We start from the raw sequence: 19,505 nt of genomic DNA, 5'->3' as shown, positions 1-19,505 counted from the left end.
TGTATCTACTGTTGAATGAGCATATGTGGGATGAGCATCTTGATGTCATTCCAGAAGCCACTGAAATCCAGGGCCTTGAACAAAGGTAACATGTACACATCACAAGTTTTAGCCCTGTATTGCTTTTCTCCAAATTTTCATAATAAATATTTGTAATATGTTTTTTGCAGCTTACATGACATGAGCATTGTTGAGGAGGACTTGGAGGAAATTGTTTTCAATGACCTAATTACATGTATTATTTTTCAGTGAAATTACTTGGGAACTTGTTTTTAACTGAAAGTTGTCATTATATACAGAATTGATTGGGCAGATGAAGCTTCCCCCCTTACTCCCTTGAAAGAGATGATGGACAGAATGGTTTCAGCGATCTTCCACCGATTTCTATACGGTGTGTTATTTGTCATTCTCAATTTGCAATTGTTTTGTGGTGTCTGTTTACTACAGATTTTTGTGCCTCAACAGAATGGGTGGAGCACTGAAGAAAGCACACTCTATCGATGGACTTCCTGTTATTGGAATCGACGAGACTCCAATGATCTGCCTGCACATGAAGACCCTCCTGATGAGCCTTCTCCCTGTGATCATGACCCTGTTTTCCCAGAAACACAGAATTTCCTTTGTGAAGATGACATCATAGATGTCAGAGCCTCCATAGTGTACGAGAACTGCTTAAGACAACTGGCTATTTCTGATCCTGCCTGTGGATAAATGCACTGGCCTTCTGAGGACTGGTGCGCTGTGCAACTCTATTGCACCCTTTGAGATCAACATCACCACCAAGGGCACAGCAGCTACCATCGAATGGGTAAGTCCAGACAATCACAGAATATCACAACTTAAAATTAGTATAAAATGAAAGGTTATACCAAAAGCCAGTGCTGTACATGACAAAAGCAAATGTTTCTTCTGTGTGACTTTTAGATCTGTCCTAATGAACACAGCTTGTGATGAAGTTTAGGATGCAAGCTGAAGATTTTCTCTTGTCCACCAACATTTTGTTGTCTGGCAACAACTACGCAAAAGTTGCCCTCTTGTTCAAAATCATGAACATGGGGATGGTGAACAGGAACACCTTCTCCATTCAGGACACTTACTGCGTCAATACAATAAAGGACTTCTGGGAAGAGAGAAGGACAGAGGCTCTTTGTCGGCTTCAAGGGAAAGATGTTGTTGTCCTAGGTGTGTCGTTGATACTGTATTATGTAACATAGCTGTCACGGTTGTTGAATGCATTGTTTCCTTTTCGTCTCGTGTCTGTGTTTGTTTATGTGTGAGTGGGCGTTGTCCCGCTCACGTGTCTGTCAGCGCTCCAGCTGATAATCATTATCATCACCATCACTGTTCACAGCTGCAATTCATTCCCGTTCCCTTCATATACTCACACCATTCTCTGTTCCAGTGTCGGATTGTTTGTTTGAGGTCCCGTGGAGTTGCCGCGTCAGTGTTTGCCTCGCCGTGTCTTCCTGCTGTTCGTGTTTTTCGTCATTCGGTTTCACCGCACTCCAGCACCGGGATTTGGATTCTTCACCTTACTGCACCAGCGCACCACAGACCATCTAGTCCCTGCACGAGCCTGAGTCGCCGCCCACCAGTGTATCTGAGACTGTGTTTGTGTTGTTCTGAGTTTATTAAATATTAAGAAACCTGTGTTTGCTTCCAGTCTTGTTTCTATCATGACAATAGCTATTGAATACACTAAGCAATGACAGTATGGAAGCAAGTAATTACTGTTTTTCCGTTGAAATATAGTTAAAAAAAATTCAGCGGATGGCAGAAATGACTCTGGCAGAATGAGAGCAAGGAGATCATTTATGTTGCCACCATAGACAAGCGGCAAACATCACGGAACTCTGTCGTCATGGAGAAGGAGGGTTTCATCCAGACTGTGGACAAGTTTACATCGGACATAAAGCTAGTGGAGATCTGCACAGATGCTCATGCCCAGATTAGTGCCCTTATGAGTAAGTATTCAAGTGATATATTGTATGAATGCATGTGTATAACAGCAATGTAAATAATTGGAATTCATCACAGTCTGGACATGTGGCATGGTGCGAAGAACATTGCCAAAAACATAGCAGCAGTAAGTGTAATAGCTGGCTCATGTTGTTAAACATTTATTAACCATAAAGTTACTATTCTGTACATCAGGGTTATTTAACTATGTGCAGTTGATAGATGACCGTATGGAAGTTTCCATTGCACTAAAAAAGACAACAGATTTTGTTTACTTTGTTTGATGGCACTGTCTTCAACAGGACCATTATTCCAACCAGCATCCGATGTGGAAGGATCCCCAAAGGAGATCACCTTGCATGTGTCCTGGTACTTGTCAGGCAGGATCACGAGGGAAAGAACTTCAGTTCACTGACAAAGTCATGGCTTTCAACTAGTTTCATCTTATTCTGCTAAGTACACTGTGACCAGCGCATATTATTTACAGTAGGTAGCCTAAATTAAAGTTTACATTTTTGAACAGTAATGATAAGTAAGGCTACAGCTGTCCCCTATTATGTAAATATAAATAATTAAAATTGGTATTGGAAATGTTTTAGCAAAGTTTGAAATTGTCATACTTTTCTAAACACGTTCAAATGTATATAATGAAAATAAAAACACCATGTGCTTCTATTTCTTAACTTTTATTTTTTCAATACCATAGAACTGCAGTTGAACAACTATAACACAATATATAACTATAAAACATACATCAAATTTAAATAAAGAGGGGAGAAATATGAATAAATATATATAGAATTCTAATAATAAATCAAATGTTAACTATGTACATTTGTTTGAGGCCATGTGATGCCGAGTCAGATTTGTGAGTACTTGTGTTAAACTGAATGACCATGCCAGAGGGCCTGAAAGGAAATTCACAGTCCAGGAATAAAACCAGTGTAGTGTCCTTGAGGATCAGTGAACTTGTCTCTGATCCTCCAAACACAACAACTGGGGATGACAAGTCGGTTTCCCTGGCCTAAAGCTCCATGTTGCCAATAGATGAAGTGTCTATAGGCGCCATAGCGGTACTCTCTGTTGTCATCCCCAGGCTCCCTGATGTTGCCTAATGCCGTAATGTCCTCCCGGTACTGCCTGTGAATGCGAATAAAGCCTTCTTTAAGGCAGTACTGGGAGAAGTGGGGCTGTAGGCTCACACAGTTCACTTAATCCTGGCCACAGCATTTCCTCTCCTGGTCCGTAGGCATTTCCCTACAATTACCACAAGTACACCAAGGTACTCCTGGCACTCCGGCAGAAGGTGGGGCACCATGTCTGCGCTGATGCATCATCAAGGCTTCAAAGACCAGACCTGGCTGCCTCTCCAGCAGAAGGGTGGAGAGCTCTCTGTGTTCTTCGAGGGTCATCTCCTGAAGAAGTCTCTGAAGAAAGAGGACACAGGGAAAAATACTCAATATGCAATATTCTCTGCTTCAATACTCTGGCTAGTGTCTAAATAATGTTGTTTTTAAGATTGTATTCCACTCAAAACGAACTATACCAGTACTCATTATTACATTATTATATTTAATTATATTTCCTACTTACCTACTTTATATAGTTATTTCTTTTCCTTAGTATCTTGACATGCAAGCTTAGCAAATGTGACCAAGAATTGCCCCTCGAGTATCAATAAAGAATTTCTGATTCTGATAAAATAAGGATTTATAAGTTGCTTGACATTATGTTGGCAATATGGTACTGCATATTAGGGTTTGCAGGCTGGCCAGTGTTTGCTCAACTTGTATAATATGGCTTCATATAATCATTGTTGCCCAGTAAATGACAGGTTACACTATGAAAACATTTAACTACTAACTAACGTTACAGTACCAGGGGTACATGTGCACAGAGCTGCTATGTAAATAACGTTATCACTGTGTGCTGGGGTTTGTCATAAAGTGCAAACAGGTCTGAATATAATAACGTTAAAATAACTTTAGAAATACAAACCTCGGTAACAGCTCTCTGGTTCCTTTGGAGGGCTTCCACTCTTTCTTCGTCCTCTATTGAGCCATCACTCTGGGTAGGTCTTCTGCCTCTCCTTTCCCTGACTGCACCTCCAACACCTCTGCCTCTCCGCCATCTTCCTCTCCCTCTCCCTTTCCCTCTCCTAGTTACCTCCGGTACATACTCAGGTTGTCCCTGACTCTGCAAATGTGGAGAAAAACATGCTGTCTGAACGACGCCTCGGACATCGTAACCAGAGTTTCCGCTAGAAAAAAATGGTGCCGGTCAAAGACCGGCAGAGGTTTCGTTTTCCGGACATTTTGATGATATGCCGGTCAAATATCGCCTCTTAATTAGTCAAGTTGAGGAAAACTGGAGGCAGGCTATGTAACTTAAAAAATGACATAATCAGGCCGAATGCAACATTTATTAGCCTAACTTTAAAATAGACGGAAAAAAACATGAACGTCCGATTGGCGTCAATCAATGCCAATTGTTTTTACTATATGGTTTCACATTCATAGTTTAACAAACCAACCCCCCTTCCCCACATAAAATATCTGAAGCCTATTGTTTTTACTCAAGCGAACTTCCCAGTGTCTCTCCACAACTTGCAATGCGCATAAGCCGCGTAATTGTTCTCCGCAAGGCGACTTCGCTGCTCCGTCTTGATCCGATTCTGCAGCGAGAAACCCCTCTCTGGAGAAACACTGGAGACCCATTTTCTACTATGGTTTTGTACGTTTCTTCATTTGGATCTATTTGCGATCCATTCCATTCTAAACGAAACAACGCAGTTTATAGCCTATGCTTCATTCTTGTTTAATTATTCCTTAACATAATAATTAAAAAATGCGCGCATAATTATCAGTGAACTTGATAAATGTTGCAGATATGTTTTGCTATGCATGCACAAACAAATGCCTTTCAACTTATGTGTGCAAAATTCAGAATAAAATGAATGTGCAGCAGTTTGTACAAATAGAGAGTCTAGGTCTACTACGTGTTGTAGCCATTAAATAAGCTCATTTAGTTTAATATTTGTTAAAATATTATAATGTTATTTTTTAATTTATGTTGATTATGAAAAGTAAACCGCAGGAGTAAGATAGGATGCGCAATATCGAGAGACATGGAGCGGGTCAGACATGATTTTGACCACTTAATTAAGTTTTGTTTTGTAGAAAGACTTTTTTGAATTTAATTTCGTTTTGTATAAATTGTATCTTAATTTTAATAATTTTTTTATCAACCAATTGCCTGTATTTAATAAATAAGAAAATATAGCAGACGATAGGCCTAATCATGCAGGCGCCCGCGCGGTCACTTGCATTGCTCGTGAACGGGAGCGCATCTCATCCTAATTTAACGAAACTCAGCGTAGGCCTCACCCTCACAGACATGAAATATATCTTAAGAAAGCTTGAAATGTCTTTTTAACAATTTAAAACGAAAAGAAATAGGCTACTCTCTGATTATGTAATGATTACATAATCAGAGAGTAGCCTACTTCTGTAATCCATTATGTGCATTTCTCTCTATAGGCGCGTTCACTACGGAGATGGCAATCGTCAACTTCATATTTACAGCTGTTGTTGCTGTTAATAAACAAAAAATAATAGGCCTATAATTTTATTAAACAATAAATTAAATGAAATTGTAATTGTATTAAAAAAGCAACAAAAAAATTCTGTTTAAATTTTTTTTTTTTAACCTATGCTAATATACGCATTAAATTCAGGTAGGCTATAGGCTACTGAGTCGCTGTCCTCAGTGCTCAGAAAAGCACTGAAACGGAGATAAAGGGGAACCCGTTTTTATTTATTTTTTTTTATTTTTTTTTGGCTTATTTTAACTGGCCCATCCAGTTTTCTGGAGGCCCACCTACAATCAAAATCCTGGCGCCGCTAGTGCTTTGCAGCGGTCTGATATCAAGAAATAACAGACCGCATTCCACATTGGAATTCAACCAAGCCATGTAATAATGTTTAATAACTTTCAAACGGTAGAGCCTGTTCCTTTATATCATAGCCAAAGGTCTGTGTATTTTTGCTTTATACATTTTAGGCTTATTCTCAAATTCAGATTGTGTTAGGAGGGCGGGATTATTAATCGGACAATTTGACCGGAGAGATTAAATTTTGTCGGACATTTCATTTTTTTTTCGGCCAATGTCCGGTAATTCCCAGACACAAAAGAAATATATTTGAAATATATTTTCAGTATATATTTTGGAATATATGCGAATATTTGAAATTGGCCCAATAAATATATTTCACACTTAACATCATATATTTTTGTTATATTTCAGAATATATTTCAATGTATTTGGAATATATGCCACATATATTTTGACACTTTTGGGGACCCATACAGAAAAAAATACATTGAAATATATTCTGAAATATAACAAAAATATATGATGCTAAGTGTGAAAAATATTTATTGGGCCAATTTCAAATATTTGCATATATTCCAAAATATATACTGAAAATATATTTCAAATATATTTCTTTTGTGTATGGGTTACCGGACAACGGAAACCCTGATCGTAACGTTAGCTATTTCCCCTTAGCTAGCTGCTTTGATGCTCTTATCCATAGCTCTTATCTTACACTAACTAGAATGGAAACAAGCTATGGTAAAGTCAGTGAATAAAAGACTAAAACAATGATGAACAAGTAAAAATAACAAATCGCAATAACATGTGGTTTTACTGAATAATTAAGTAAATATAATTTAATATAAAATATAATATAAAGAAACCTCATTGCTTGACTTGCTACTCTCTGCTGATTCAGACTCAGACGACGACATCTTTTATCCTATGTCGGCCACCGTAGCTTCTCCTTCGAGTTTGCAAAGGGAGGGATAGGCCATGAGTGACTGGCTGTTTGCAATTCGCAAACCTCACCACTAGATGCCGCTAAAAATTACACACTGCACCTTTAAGGTGGACAATGGCAATATTTTCTTTTAGAGCTGCTGTACATCCAAAACAAACTTTGTTGCATCATTTTCCTGTTATCTGTATTGAAAAAAGCGCTGTATAAATTAAGCTGACTTATGGCTCGTTTCCACTGAGCAGTACAGTACGGTACGGTACAGTACGGTACGGTTCGGGTCTGTTAACCATGATCTGGCTAGCGTTTCCACTGCCAACAGTACCCTTACTTGATAGGCGTGGTGTTTCGATCGACGTAATTTTCGCGCGAAGAAGAACATAGTAAACTACAATGGATGACATACAGCAGATCTTGTTCTTGCTCCTCGACATGTTTGTCACAAGAAGACAAGCGCCGACATTAGGCTTTTCTCAATATTAAGTACGCAAAGTTTGTACTTGCCATGTGCGACTCCTACATGCACATGGTACAGCGCGTTCTTAAAAGCGTCACTCAGCTCGCTCTGCTACTCCGGTTATCTCTGTTACTCTGTATGTACAAATTTAAGCAACAATAAAACGAAATATGTTATAAAACACTACTCTGCCTCTTTTCGTTTTCATTTAAATAAATTAAACATTATAGGGACACAAATGTGGTTCATGCGCAACGCATATTGATTATTCACTGCACGTTATACGTTATTCTATTTATAACAAAACGATTTAAAACACAACCCTAACGTTACCTCTTTTCGTTTAAATAATAAAAAAAATTACACATTACAGGCAATATATGCATTTGTACAAATGTTGCAATAAACATCAGTGATAATCTTGTAAAAAGAAAATGACAAGAAACCATATTTCTTTTTGTAAAATTTCAGTTTTATCAATAATAGCCAATATAAAAGTTTAAGTAAAAGGTACAAGAAGCTATACAATAAGAAATAAAGCAAACAATTCAGTCAAATGTCCAAATGCTGCGCTAGTCTAACATTACAACAGTAAAGTTAAATACAAATAGCCTATAATATGAAACTAAACTTAGCCCTCAGTCAAAACGATTGACAGGGAACGCATTATATATTCACGAGACCAAAGATCGCCCGTTAGGTCTGCACAAGACGAATTATATCTCATGTTTAACCACTACCGTCGGAGTCATCGGCGAACGTCAGAAGAACTAACTTAGCCGAGGAAAGGCTCATCCAGCCGGGAAACATGAGCGCCGAGCGCCCGCTGATCGCATGGATCTCACAACCGGGGAAAAACAAATCATCTTTATAAATAAACCACAGATTAGAGCTTTAAACAACTACATTCTCGCCTGAAAAACTCTTAAAATTACATTTCGTGACACAGTAACAGTATATTATATTAAACTGTATATAAAAAAATGGCGCTTCTTATGTTGTCATTCCCCTCGTAGCACGCGCAAGTGACGATTCTCTGTCAACCAATCAACGTCCTGCAGTGAGTCTAGCTCCACCTTTTAGTACCGTACCACTGTGCTAGGTACCCCAACGGAAGGGTACCCAAAAAGTGGTACGGTACGGTTCGGCTTTTTGGTACCATTCTCAACTTTTGGCAGTGGAAACGCAAATAAAAGGGTACCGACCCGTACCGTACCGTACCGTACCGCTCGGTGGAAACGCGCCATTAACCTATCTCTCCCTCCCCCACCCCCTGTATTTATCGATAGCCTATATATAAAAACGTGAACACTGAATTTAATCATGAAATAACACGGATGCAAGTGTTAAATAAATCAATTATTTAAAACATCACTTACTTCGTCCTTTAATCTGTTTCGGTCGTGTCTCCCTTCGCAGGCTCTGTGGTGTTCTCGCAGCCGCTTTAGTCTAGGCAGAGATAGCAATGGGCATGGCCTGAATTGGGTGGCATATTGACGTGGTCAGAGAAAGACAACTGGTCAGTCAGTCATGACACCCAGGTTTCTCGCAACTGATTTGGATTCAGGTTGTCAATCTGTGAGAGGAATTCAGAGACCTGTTTGAAAACTGCTCTTTTCATAGACTCAGATAAAAATGGGAAAAGTGAAATCAGCCAATATTTCTCAACTTCAGCAGGACTGGTTTGAGCAGGGGAGTTACCCAAGCCTGTTTGAATGCGGTATGAAATGTTCCAGAAGCCAGTGAAACATGTGTGATTGCTGACACAATGGTTAAAGTTATGGCTTGGATGAGGGTTAGTAAGAATGGGGTCCAGCAGACATGCAGTAGGATGGCCACAAGTCAGTGAGCGAATGGTGGAAGTGATGCGCAGTTGATGGGGAAGACAGGTTGTTTCCAAGTGGCTCTGAAAAAAGTGGCAGCCATTAGTGACCAATTCTCTGTCAAGAAAGCAGCAAATAGATCAACAGAGGTTAGTGGCATGTAGCTCCTTGGAGTCAAGCATACTTGGGGTCAGGAGTATTGGATCTTTCTGTCTCGCTTGCCTCTACTGTAATTTCGATGCATTGGAAATGCTGACAGAGCATTTCAACTTCAGATAAAGCATCAGCGACATCGGAGTGAAAAACAGATGCGTTTTGGAGAAGATATGAATTCAACCTCATTTTTGAAACTTTTGCTCTCCTGCAATTAAATAGAATAACTTCACACAGAGTTATTTGGGCAAGTTTTGACCAGTTCTTCTGACTTTTCTCAAGTTTGAGCTTTTCTTGGTACAGTTTAGTTTGATTGCTGAGATGAATGTGCATTTTTTTTTCACATTTCACTTCCATTTCGCTTCATTAAACATCTTCAAGGCTGAGGATGACACATATTCATTCCATTTTGTGCTATACATTTGCTTGAACATTTTATACATTTTGGACATCATTTTCCTCTCCTGCGATCATTGCTTCACATGCTGCAATATCGGACATTTTTTTAAGGCTGTGGCCCAGTTCTAATGCCAAAGATGGAACTGTGAAGACTTCATCTTTATTCAGAATCAGATGTAGTGCTTTTATTAACATCGAAGTACATGCAACATCAAGTTTGAGAGCTAGGACAAATTCTGACAACACCGGTCTGAAAATTAATGTTGCTGTTTTTTCCCTTGTGCTTGCAGGTACATTCTGAGAATCAACCCTGATGGCACCAAACACCAAAGGCACAGATCAGATGGAAATCTGGAAAGGTCCAAAGAAAAGCATCAGCCTGAAACCCTCAGTGTTTCTCATCAGAGAGCTTGTTAACTTTGACTGGAAAAATTACTGAAATGTAACAACACAAACTGGTTTTTTTTTTTTTTTCTGTATTTTATCATTTTAAGGCCTGTTTTGCTTTTCAGTGTGTGTAGGTTTTTGCCATACTACTGATACAAATGGTCCCCAGGAGATTAATTAAGGACTTTGGTGATGTTGCCCTTTTTTTTTCTTCAGCTAGTGGCTCCTAGAAGTCAAGATTTGCAATTTGTACTTCTAAAAACTCAATGATTAAAAAGAATATTATAAAGACAAATGTTCATGATTTTTTGTGATTTTTTTTCAACATTAAAAAATTATAATATTATATTATAAAATATAAAAATTATAAAATTATAAAAAATTATAATATTTTAATACTATTTTAATACTTTTAATACTCAATATTAATACTGTAAATGACAATATGGTAATGATACTGTAAATGCAAGTACAGTAAATGGTACAGTATACTGTAAGTGAAAATACAGTAATATTGTAAATATTTTACAGTAAATTACTGACATCCAGCTGCCATTAAGTTACTGTAAAATTTACAGCAAGTTTTTGCAAAATTGTGAAGTTACAATAATAGCCTACTAATTATCATTTTAGATTCCATGGGGAATAAACAAAATTTCTCAAGAGCAATTTTTGAAGGGGACAAATAATACAGGCAAAATTGTACTTGAAAGGATACTTGTACACACGTGTACACGATGTATGTTTTAGCATCGATATCGCGATAGTCACATCTCAGGATGCGCGATGTCAAGTAGGCCTATAGGGATCGTAGTTGATCCGTGATCTGTACGGGCCTTCTGCTCCCTGGTTCAGAACGCATGTGATTCACAGATTGGTGGTGTGCAATGCATTTTTGTAACAGCGCGCGCAGCTCCGTATCCGAAGATGCACGACTTCGAGCCTAATCTGGCCGAGCATGTACACCTCACAGCACCAGCACCCAAAAATTCTCTTGCGTCTGAATTAGTTGTTTAGTTTACAAGAACAAAATAAGCCTACAATAGCAGACGTAAGCCCTTTAAATAAAAATAAATGGCCATGTTTTATAAAAATGTTTAGAAAATAGAGCTCGGGCGTAGATGTTATGGAACGGTGCATTGTGGTTAACAGCGACCATTTTACAGGCAACGCAAAGGCTGGTTTGGAATATGAAAAATAAAAAAATATATAAAAAATTTACCAAGCCTCAGTTTCCCTGATATTTCCTCCTACCTGGTCTGTGGAGTGAGCGCTTACACCTCAGATCAATTTAAAAACTTCAAGTCACTGGAGGCTCACCTGCAGTTCACAAATGGATGGGTGCAAGATCTACAGATCTACAAAGTAAACGCGGAGAAAACAATCGTTCCCACTAAGGTAACACTAATCAAGCATCAGTGGTGACACACACACTTGTCAGATTCTGTGACCTATGAAGCTTGTCTATGCGGGTTTGTTACACTTCAGGAGTAATTACTCACCTATCATACGTGCAATAATCCACTGTTTTCATCCGGTAGTTCTGTAATCTGGTATAATATTGATAATATTGGTCTATCCACCAAAATCTAGATGAATAAACGAGGCGACATTGCTAATCGAGAATTGATATGCTGATTTGTCTTACAGCTACATCAGTATTTTTATATTTAACAGCTTGCTCCCAAAACACAGCAATGTACTTACTGCTTTAATCTGAACAGCATAACTTTAGTTAACTGCTAAATGAATACATTCAATGTAAATGCTAGCTAGTTAACTCTGGTAGTAAAATCTTTTGACCATGTCATAAAAATATCAGTTAGCCGTTAGCCTAAAGGCTAATCGCGATTAGCCACAATGCTAATGGAGTTGACTACAAAGCAAAGCAAAAAGACCACAGCTTTGATAATAATACCTTACCTTTGTGAAAGTGCCGTGAGCAAACAAGCATGTATTTGGAAATATTAGCGAAGGTGATGGTTTTCCTCCATACAACGGCGACCCAAGCCATCCGACGCCTCCTGGTGATTTCAGACACCAAGTCTCCTTGTGTTTTTTTCCAAGTAGGAAAATGGTGAAAACTAACATGATTTATGAGGCGTTTGCCCTGTCGATCTTGAGACCGATTACAGCAGTTTACAATACAGCAATACTGAACCATTTTCCTTAAAATAACCTAAATTAAACCTAATATTATCAAATGACCAACTTTACAATTTTAATTACCTACTGCCTACTATACAGTACGTCTACTTACGTACCGTGATTCCCACAATGCATTGCGACGTGACGAAACGATCCCGAACTCTATATGTAAGATAACGTTAATTTAGTTGTAGGTTACGTTCTCATTTCCATTTTTTTTTTCTAATGTAACAAGTTATAATCTCAAGGTTTACTGCTTTACACAATTCTTTTGGTTTTGGTCTACTAAAGTAATCTAAAATAAGTACTAAAATAATCATTCACGAGTGTACCTTACTTCTTCTCACTGCTGATTCCTGATGGTTTAGAGGACAATTACACTCGAGTTGCCCCCTGTCCTTTCAAAGAATAGTACAATGGCGAGCACGTCAAGTATAAATGCCTTATCCGTTTGGGGAGGCATGCGCTGCGGAGCCAGGCGAAGGTATAAACAAGGCTTAACTCGCGTGCTGTTTTAAGTTAAGAGTAGAGGGCGCTGGGGCCCCATGAGCCAGACCACAGTTTAAGAGCCACAAGTAATAAATAAATAAGTAAATACATACATAAAGCATGTATAAAAATTGGCAATATTTGTGTGTTTGAGATATTAAATGCACCCAGTATATGTGAAAATTATGATATGATTTACATTATAACGTTAGCAGTTTTAAAAATGGCGGGTGCTGGTGTTCCGCGTGCGTTCGGTCAATCAGCATACACTAACCTCACGGGTAGTTCCTATAGTGCTGGTTTCCTACTCTGAAGTAGGACCTAAATTAGTTTCTAGAACTAAAATCGTTCCTAGTTCCTGCAGTGCGAACACGCCAACATCCGGGTACTTTAGCCAATAGTTCTAGGAACTGTGAAAAGGTTCCTCCGTTCGGAAAGCGGCTATAGAATGTCTCTGAACAGATTCACGCCCACTTTTAGGGGAAAACAAACCGCTTATATTTCTATATACAAATGCCTATAAATGATCATTAAAATAAAGTATGATCTACTCTTCACAGCACAGACAGGCTAAACATTTTTGAACAATATTATCTCAATAATAATGTATTGCATGACATCTCAAGCTTAATTAGAAAGCAAGACACTAGCAAACTTAAACATACAGTTTAAGTTATGTAAGCTTCCCACAACTCCAATATTTTACAACCTATCATGATCATTGTGTTATTTTAGATAGATAACTGCTGGGCTGTCTTAGTGTATGTCCGTTATCAACTAGCCCAGGCTACCTGCCATCATCATCCATATCTTGCTGTTATGGAAATATCATGAATTTCGGATGATGCTATTGAAAGCTAAGTCAGGTTATTGTATGGCTGGACAGAAAAGTGCACTCAGTACTCTAAATATAAAGACATAATATATACATTTAAAGATGTTTACTTTCAAAAACGAAGTAAAATCATTCACTGGCTTACCTGGTGACTCGATGAGGTACGAGTAAATGTCCGGTGTAAGACACCTCTTTCAAGAAACCATACTTTCTGTACTCTTTTCCTAATTAATACATATTCCCATAATACATCACATACAGTGAGTACCTAGAAATGTGGAAAACGTGCCATGGAAAAACAGTGGGTTGAAATAAAATGGAAAGGAGTTCTGACACATCCATTCCCAGCGGGATGCCAGTAGCTGTGGGGTCATTGTCATCTTGGTATGTGAAGTGTTGTAATACCTATCTCTCTGTTTCCTTCTGTAAATTAAGTTCATGTTTGTGTTTCAACATTTTATACACATTGACAGTCCAAAATGACAGAATACAAAATAATTAGGGTATTGTAAATGCTAACATATGCTGGAGTCTGACACAGTCCACATGATGTTTTTAAATATAATTTTTTTTGTTTAGATGGCTAAGGAAATAATGAGGGCATTTCCGGCTGTTCCAGTATTACATTTTGGAACATCAAAAAAGGAAATGGCACAAAAGCGAAAAATGATGGCTCTCTGGATACTGAAAGAATCAGGTTTGTAAAGCAAGTGTTTGTCTGTTGTGTAGAGTAATACAAAATAAAATGCAGCTTTACAAAATAGACTAGACAGAATTCAAATACACAATGCAGAAGTCAAGTGTAAGGTAAAACATTAGTAGAAAAAAACTATTTTCTTGAATAAAACTTCAGTGAAGTAATTTGAATTAAAAAAAAAATCTTTAAAGGGATAGTTCACTTTGAAATTAATTTTTGATATGTTTTAGCTTACCTCAAGGGCATCCAAGATGTAGGTGTCTTTGTTTCCGCAGTAGTTTCAATTTTGATATTTTTAGGTCAAACCGTTCTTGTCTGTCAGTCATATAATGCAGGTCTATGGTCACTGTCTCAAAACACATGCACAGAGTCCAAATTAAAACAATTCCCCATCGTCCAAATTAAACAATTCCCCATCGTAAGTACACATTGATGGCCTAAGACACGAAACGAGCGGTTTGTGTGAGAAAACGAACAGTATTTATGTCACCGGGGCGGACCTCGGATGGATGACCCGCCGCCCCGGACTTCAAACGCACCACCACCGCGAGGAGCCGACACCACAGGCCCGCAACAGATGGATGACACAGACACCAGATAAGTTCCAAAGAATATTAATCTTTATTTATCACAAGATATAAAAAGGGGACAAATCTTAATCAAATTCGATGTCTTCTAGGCCTTCATCGTCATGGAGAACTCTCGTCGGTGCACAGTAGCTGGACAATGACTCAAGGGCTTACTTCGTCAGCAATGCTGTCTTCCTCAGGACTTGGTCAGTAAGTAGGAAGGTAAGGGTTCTGCTCAGTATAGAGTACTTTCGTCTGTGCACAATAGTGAGGGTAGTTTAAAAGCTTACTTTACCAGTGATGCTGCATTCTTCGGGGACATCGACGAAAGTATCCTGTAATGAGAAGAATCCTTACCTTCCTACTTACCGTTGAGGTAAGTAGGAAGGTAAGGATTCTTCTCATTACAGGATACTTTCGTCGATGTACAGTGATGGGACAATGATTCAGAAACTCTTTTCACCAGTAAGGCTGCAGACTTCAAGACTTGTGCAGTAAGTAGGAAGGTAAGGATTCTTCTCAGTACAAAGTACTTTCGTCGGTGCACAATAGGGAGAGTGGTTTAAAAGCTTACTTCATCAGCGATGCTGCATACTTCCAGACTCAGACATTGAGTAGAAAGGTAAGGGTTCTTCTCAGTTCAGGATACTTTCGTCGGTGCACAGTAGTGAGACAGTGATTTAAAAGCTTACTTCATAAGCGATGCTGCATACTTCCAGACTCAGACATTGAGTAGAAAGGTAAGGATTCTTTTCAGTACAAAGTACTTTCGTCGGTGCACAATAGGGAGAGTGGTTTAAAAGCTTACTTCATCAGCGATGCTGCATACTTTCAGACTCAGACATTGAGTAGAAAGGTAAGGGTTCTTCTCAGTTCAGGATACTTTCGTCGGTGCACAGTAGTGAGACCGTGATTTAAAAGCTTACTTCATCAGCGATGCTGCATACTTCCAGACTCAGACATTGAGTAGAAAGGTAAGGGTTCTTCTCAGTTCAGGATACTTTCATCGGTGCACAGTAGTGAGACAGTGATTTAAAAGCTTACTTCATAAGCGATGCTGCATACTTCCAGACTCAGACATTGAGTAGAAAGGTAAGGGTTCTTTTCAGTACAGGATACTTTCAAAACTCAGGCAGAGAAGAGGTTAATAGTACTTCAGTGTATCTGTACACTCACAGGGCTCTGGCAGAGAAGGGGTTAATAGTACTTCACCCGTGTATCTGTACTCTCACAGGGCTCTGGCAGAGAAGGGGTTAATAGTACTTCACCCGTGTATCTGTACTCTCACGGGGCTCTGGCAGAGAAGGGGTTAATAGTACTTCACCCGTGTATCTGTACTCTCACGGGGCTCTGGCAGAGAAGGGGTTAATAGTACTTCACCCGTGTATCTGTACTCTCACAGGGCTCTGGCAGAGAAGGGGTTAATAGTACTTCATCAGTGTATCTGTACACTCACGGGGCTTCTAATGGAGAGCAGGTATCATAACTTTTCACAACGTGTAAGCAAGGGTTGGGGCCGCTTTTCAGCAAAAACACACCACACTCGTGTTCACTTCAAATCCACAGCGATGAATCAATGTGTATCAATAAGGCGAAAGCACTGTAATTCACTCACACGATAGGGCTGATCAGAGGTCTCAATCCATTCATTACACTCCCGTGGGGGGATATTCAATCCTCAGTTCCTCTTCAACACACTCTGAAACACACAGCTTCCTCAACAGTCAGATTTACATTCACTGTATCCCCTTCAAGCTTTTCAATTGTTTGTAAGATGAAATCAGTTCACTTATCTTTCTCTTTCTCTCTTCACAGCGCAGTTCCAATCGATAAATCAGTCCAGCAGATTCCCACAGACGAACTCTGATCCAGCAGACTTCAATGGGCGATTTTCACCCCAACGAGGCTTCCCCACCGCCGATTATAACTCCCAATGCGGACAATTTCACCAGGACACTTTCCCACCCGGACAGCTTCCGGACAGCTTCCGGACAGCTTCCGGACAGCTTCCGGACAGCTTCCCCACAGCTTCCCCACAGCTTCCCCACAGCTTCCCCACAGCTTCCCCACAGCTTCCCCACAGCTTCCCCACAGCTTCCCCACAGCTTCCCCACAGCTTCCCCGCAGCCAACTTGTGCCCAAACTGCTCCGAGAGAACCAGCTCCCGCACCCGCAGAACGAACCCAAACGAACCCCGTCCACCTTCTCTCAATAGCTCTTTTATCTTTGATTTGTAAAGCGGAAAGCCTATGTGGAGGCTGTGTCTCTCTCTCTCGCACCTGCAGTGCATCAGCGCTAATCAGGCCGGGCAAAATTCCTGCCACACCCGGAACCGGAGTAGGATGTGTTGCATACAAATCGCTCCCTCAGGAAACTCGTAGTTCAGAAGAAGGGTTCCGCTCGCTAAGGGCTTTTGTCACCCGTGACATCTATATAGTTTTTATCTCTTATACACAGCCACGTCCAAGTGATCTGAGGGCGCGCGTGCATCCTGGTGTGTGACGTGAACGCAGACTGGTGCATAGATATATATACACTAGATGTCGCCTTAAAGACGTTCGTTCCAATGAACTGCCGTAGACAAGGTGACATCTAGTGTATATATCTATGCACCAGTCTGCGTACACGTCAGATCAGATCACTTGGACGTGGCTGTGTATAAGAGGTAAAAACGATATAAATACTGTTCGTTTTCTCACACAAACCGCTCGTTTCGTGTCTTAGGCCATCAATGTGTACTTACGATGGGGAATTGTTTAATATACAGAAACAAAAATCCTATATTTAAAGCAGAATGTTAATAACAGGCAAGACAGCAGCACAGTAATACTAATGTAATCTGGACATAGATAGACAGTGACAAGAATGAAAGGGATGTAAATGGACTGTTTATTAATGGTACCATTAATGTCTTGACACAGTTATACAATATTTTAAAGCCTGGTTTAAATGCTGCATTTAGGGATTACCTGAATATCTTGTTGGTTGTGGTTTAGTACGGAACAACTGAAATGTATGCAGTCTTTGCAGTATGTGATGTTGAAATTAAGGTTTTTCAATTAAACAAGGACATTAACATTGAACTATGAACACCTTGTGTTTGTGTTACCAATGTATTTCTGTTTATACTTAATATTTTAGTGTTTGATGAGGCCAATAACTGTGCCATGTGCTCATTGAAGAAGCCAAGTGGAAGTGGGCCTCCTATGACAAAGTGGGTATGTTTGTTTGTTCACTTGTGAAAGGTGAATTGGAAAGTAAAAAGCAGTAGCAATATTAAACCTTGGATTTGTGTTTGCAGCAGATCAGTGATATTTCCAACTTCTTACTTTCTAGATCCAGTGTGACAGCTGCAAGAGGTGGTACCTCGAAGAGTGCCTGGGCATGACTGAAGAGGAGCTGGAACAGGCCAGAGTCAACAATTGGGACTGCATTTTGTGCTCTTATACCTGTAGATTAAACAGGATTTGAGAAGTGATTTTATTTTTATTTAAATTATTATACACATTTTGGAAAATAATTTGTAAATATTAATGCCATTAAACAATTTTACATGTGAAATTCAACCTCAGAATCTGTTGTCATTTTGTAAGTGACACTGTGCTCTTATTTTGTAATACAACATCAGAATGTCCTGAAACGGTGCAGGTGACACTGTGAGAAGGTGTATCAATATCCCGTCTAAAGTATTGCAGCCACGGATCAAAAAATAATAAAAAATTAAAAAACATGTAAAAATATATTGCACAAACTGAAAAAAATAATGCAAAATGATCAGAATAGCAAACAACGTGGTCACGGATCAAAACATAATAAGCGTGAATCAAGAAATAACAAGCATGCATGGACGCCTGTTGGCAAACTGTGATGACAATAAAATCATAGCTTATGAATAATTGGTTGTTGTTTCTGTTCCACGACATTTTGTATGTCATGTTTGGGGTGTGGGATGAAGAGAGGGATAATTTTAGTAATTATTTAATTAAAAATTATTTAATTTATCAGTGTGTAGTATTAGCCAATCAGATGTGTCTTGACGCACGCGATTACGATTCAGCCTACGCAGCACGCACACTCACGGCCCACACACAAGTTGCACAACTGTATAGTTGGAAAAAAAAACACCTAGTCTAAAAAACTCCTAGTGATATGGCTATATCAATATCAGCGCTAGTTAGCAATGTCTCAAGAGAATTTTGAATTTTTTTTAATCCAACCCCAAAAACCCAAGGCCGAGGACTAGCAAGAAGATTTCTCCTACTGACTCCTCATCCAGAGGTACTACGCTCGAGCAGGACAAGCTAGCTTCTGTCGGTCCCGGTGCTAGCCAACACGACCAGGCTGCTTGTGACATTAAAGTTAGCACTTCAAATTCAAAAAATTCTCTCTCTGCCCCCGACAAGCAATAGGGTCTGGGTCTGCACTTGCACTCTCAGACTTGCACGCTCAGACACCAGCGCTTCCTCTGCAAGTGACGTCACTTGCAATCGACACGAATTAACCGGAAATATGTTTCCAGCAGTTCATTCGCATTGTATTGACTATGTTAAAGTACTTACGCGCTATAGCGCCTCCGAAATTTTCCCACAAAAGTTATATTTTGCAGCTTGCGTTCATCAAAATATTATGTTATATTTTTAATTTGACATTCAAGTAGGCAAATATTGTTTTAATATAACAGCAAAGCGAATGACCATCAAGGATACAAAGGAACAATCAGGTTTATACAATTTAAAAACAAAAAAACAAAA

The 19,505-nt window shown here is 39.3% G+C and overlaps 1 long non-coding RNA gene across 1 annotated transcript; it reads left to right on the top strand.

Annotated features, from left to right (window-relative positions):
• The first annotated feature begins 302 nt into the window (after nt 1-302).
• Nucleotides 303-10,223, top strand: LOC311081064. Its single transcript, XR_014605792.1, has 6 exons — nt 303-391; nt 466-808; nt 925-1,182; nt 1,403-1,964; nt 2,262-2,445; nt 9,920-10,223. It is a non-coding gene; the product is annotated as an uncharacterized lncRNA (long non-coding RNA).
• The last annotated feature ends 9,282 nt before the right edge of the window (nt 10,224-19,505 follow it).

The sequence above is a fragment of the Abramis brama genome (assembly GCF_963993115.1).
Source record: "Abramis brama genome assembly, chromosome: 4".
NCBI classification, from domain to species: domain Eukaryota; kingdom Metazoa; phylum Chordata; class Actinopteri; order Cypriniformes; family Leuciscidae; genus Abramis; species Abramis brama.
This window is presented reverse-complemented; position numbering and strand designations above follow the sequence as displayed.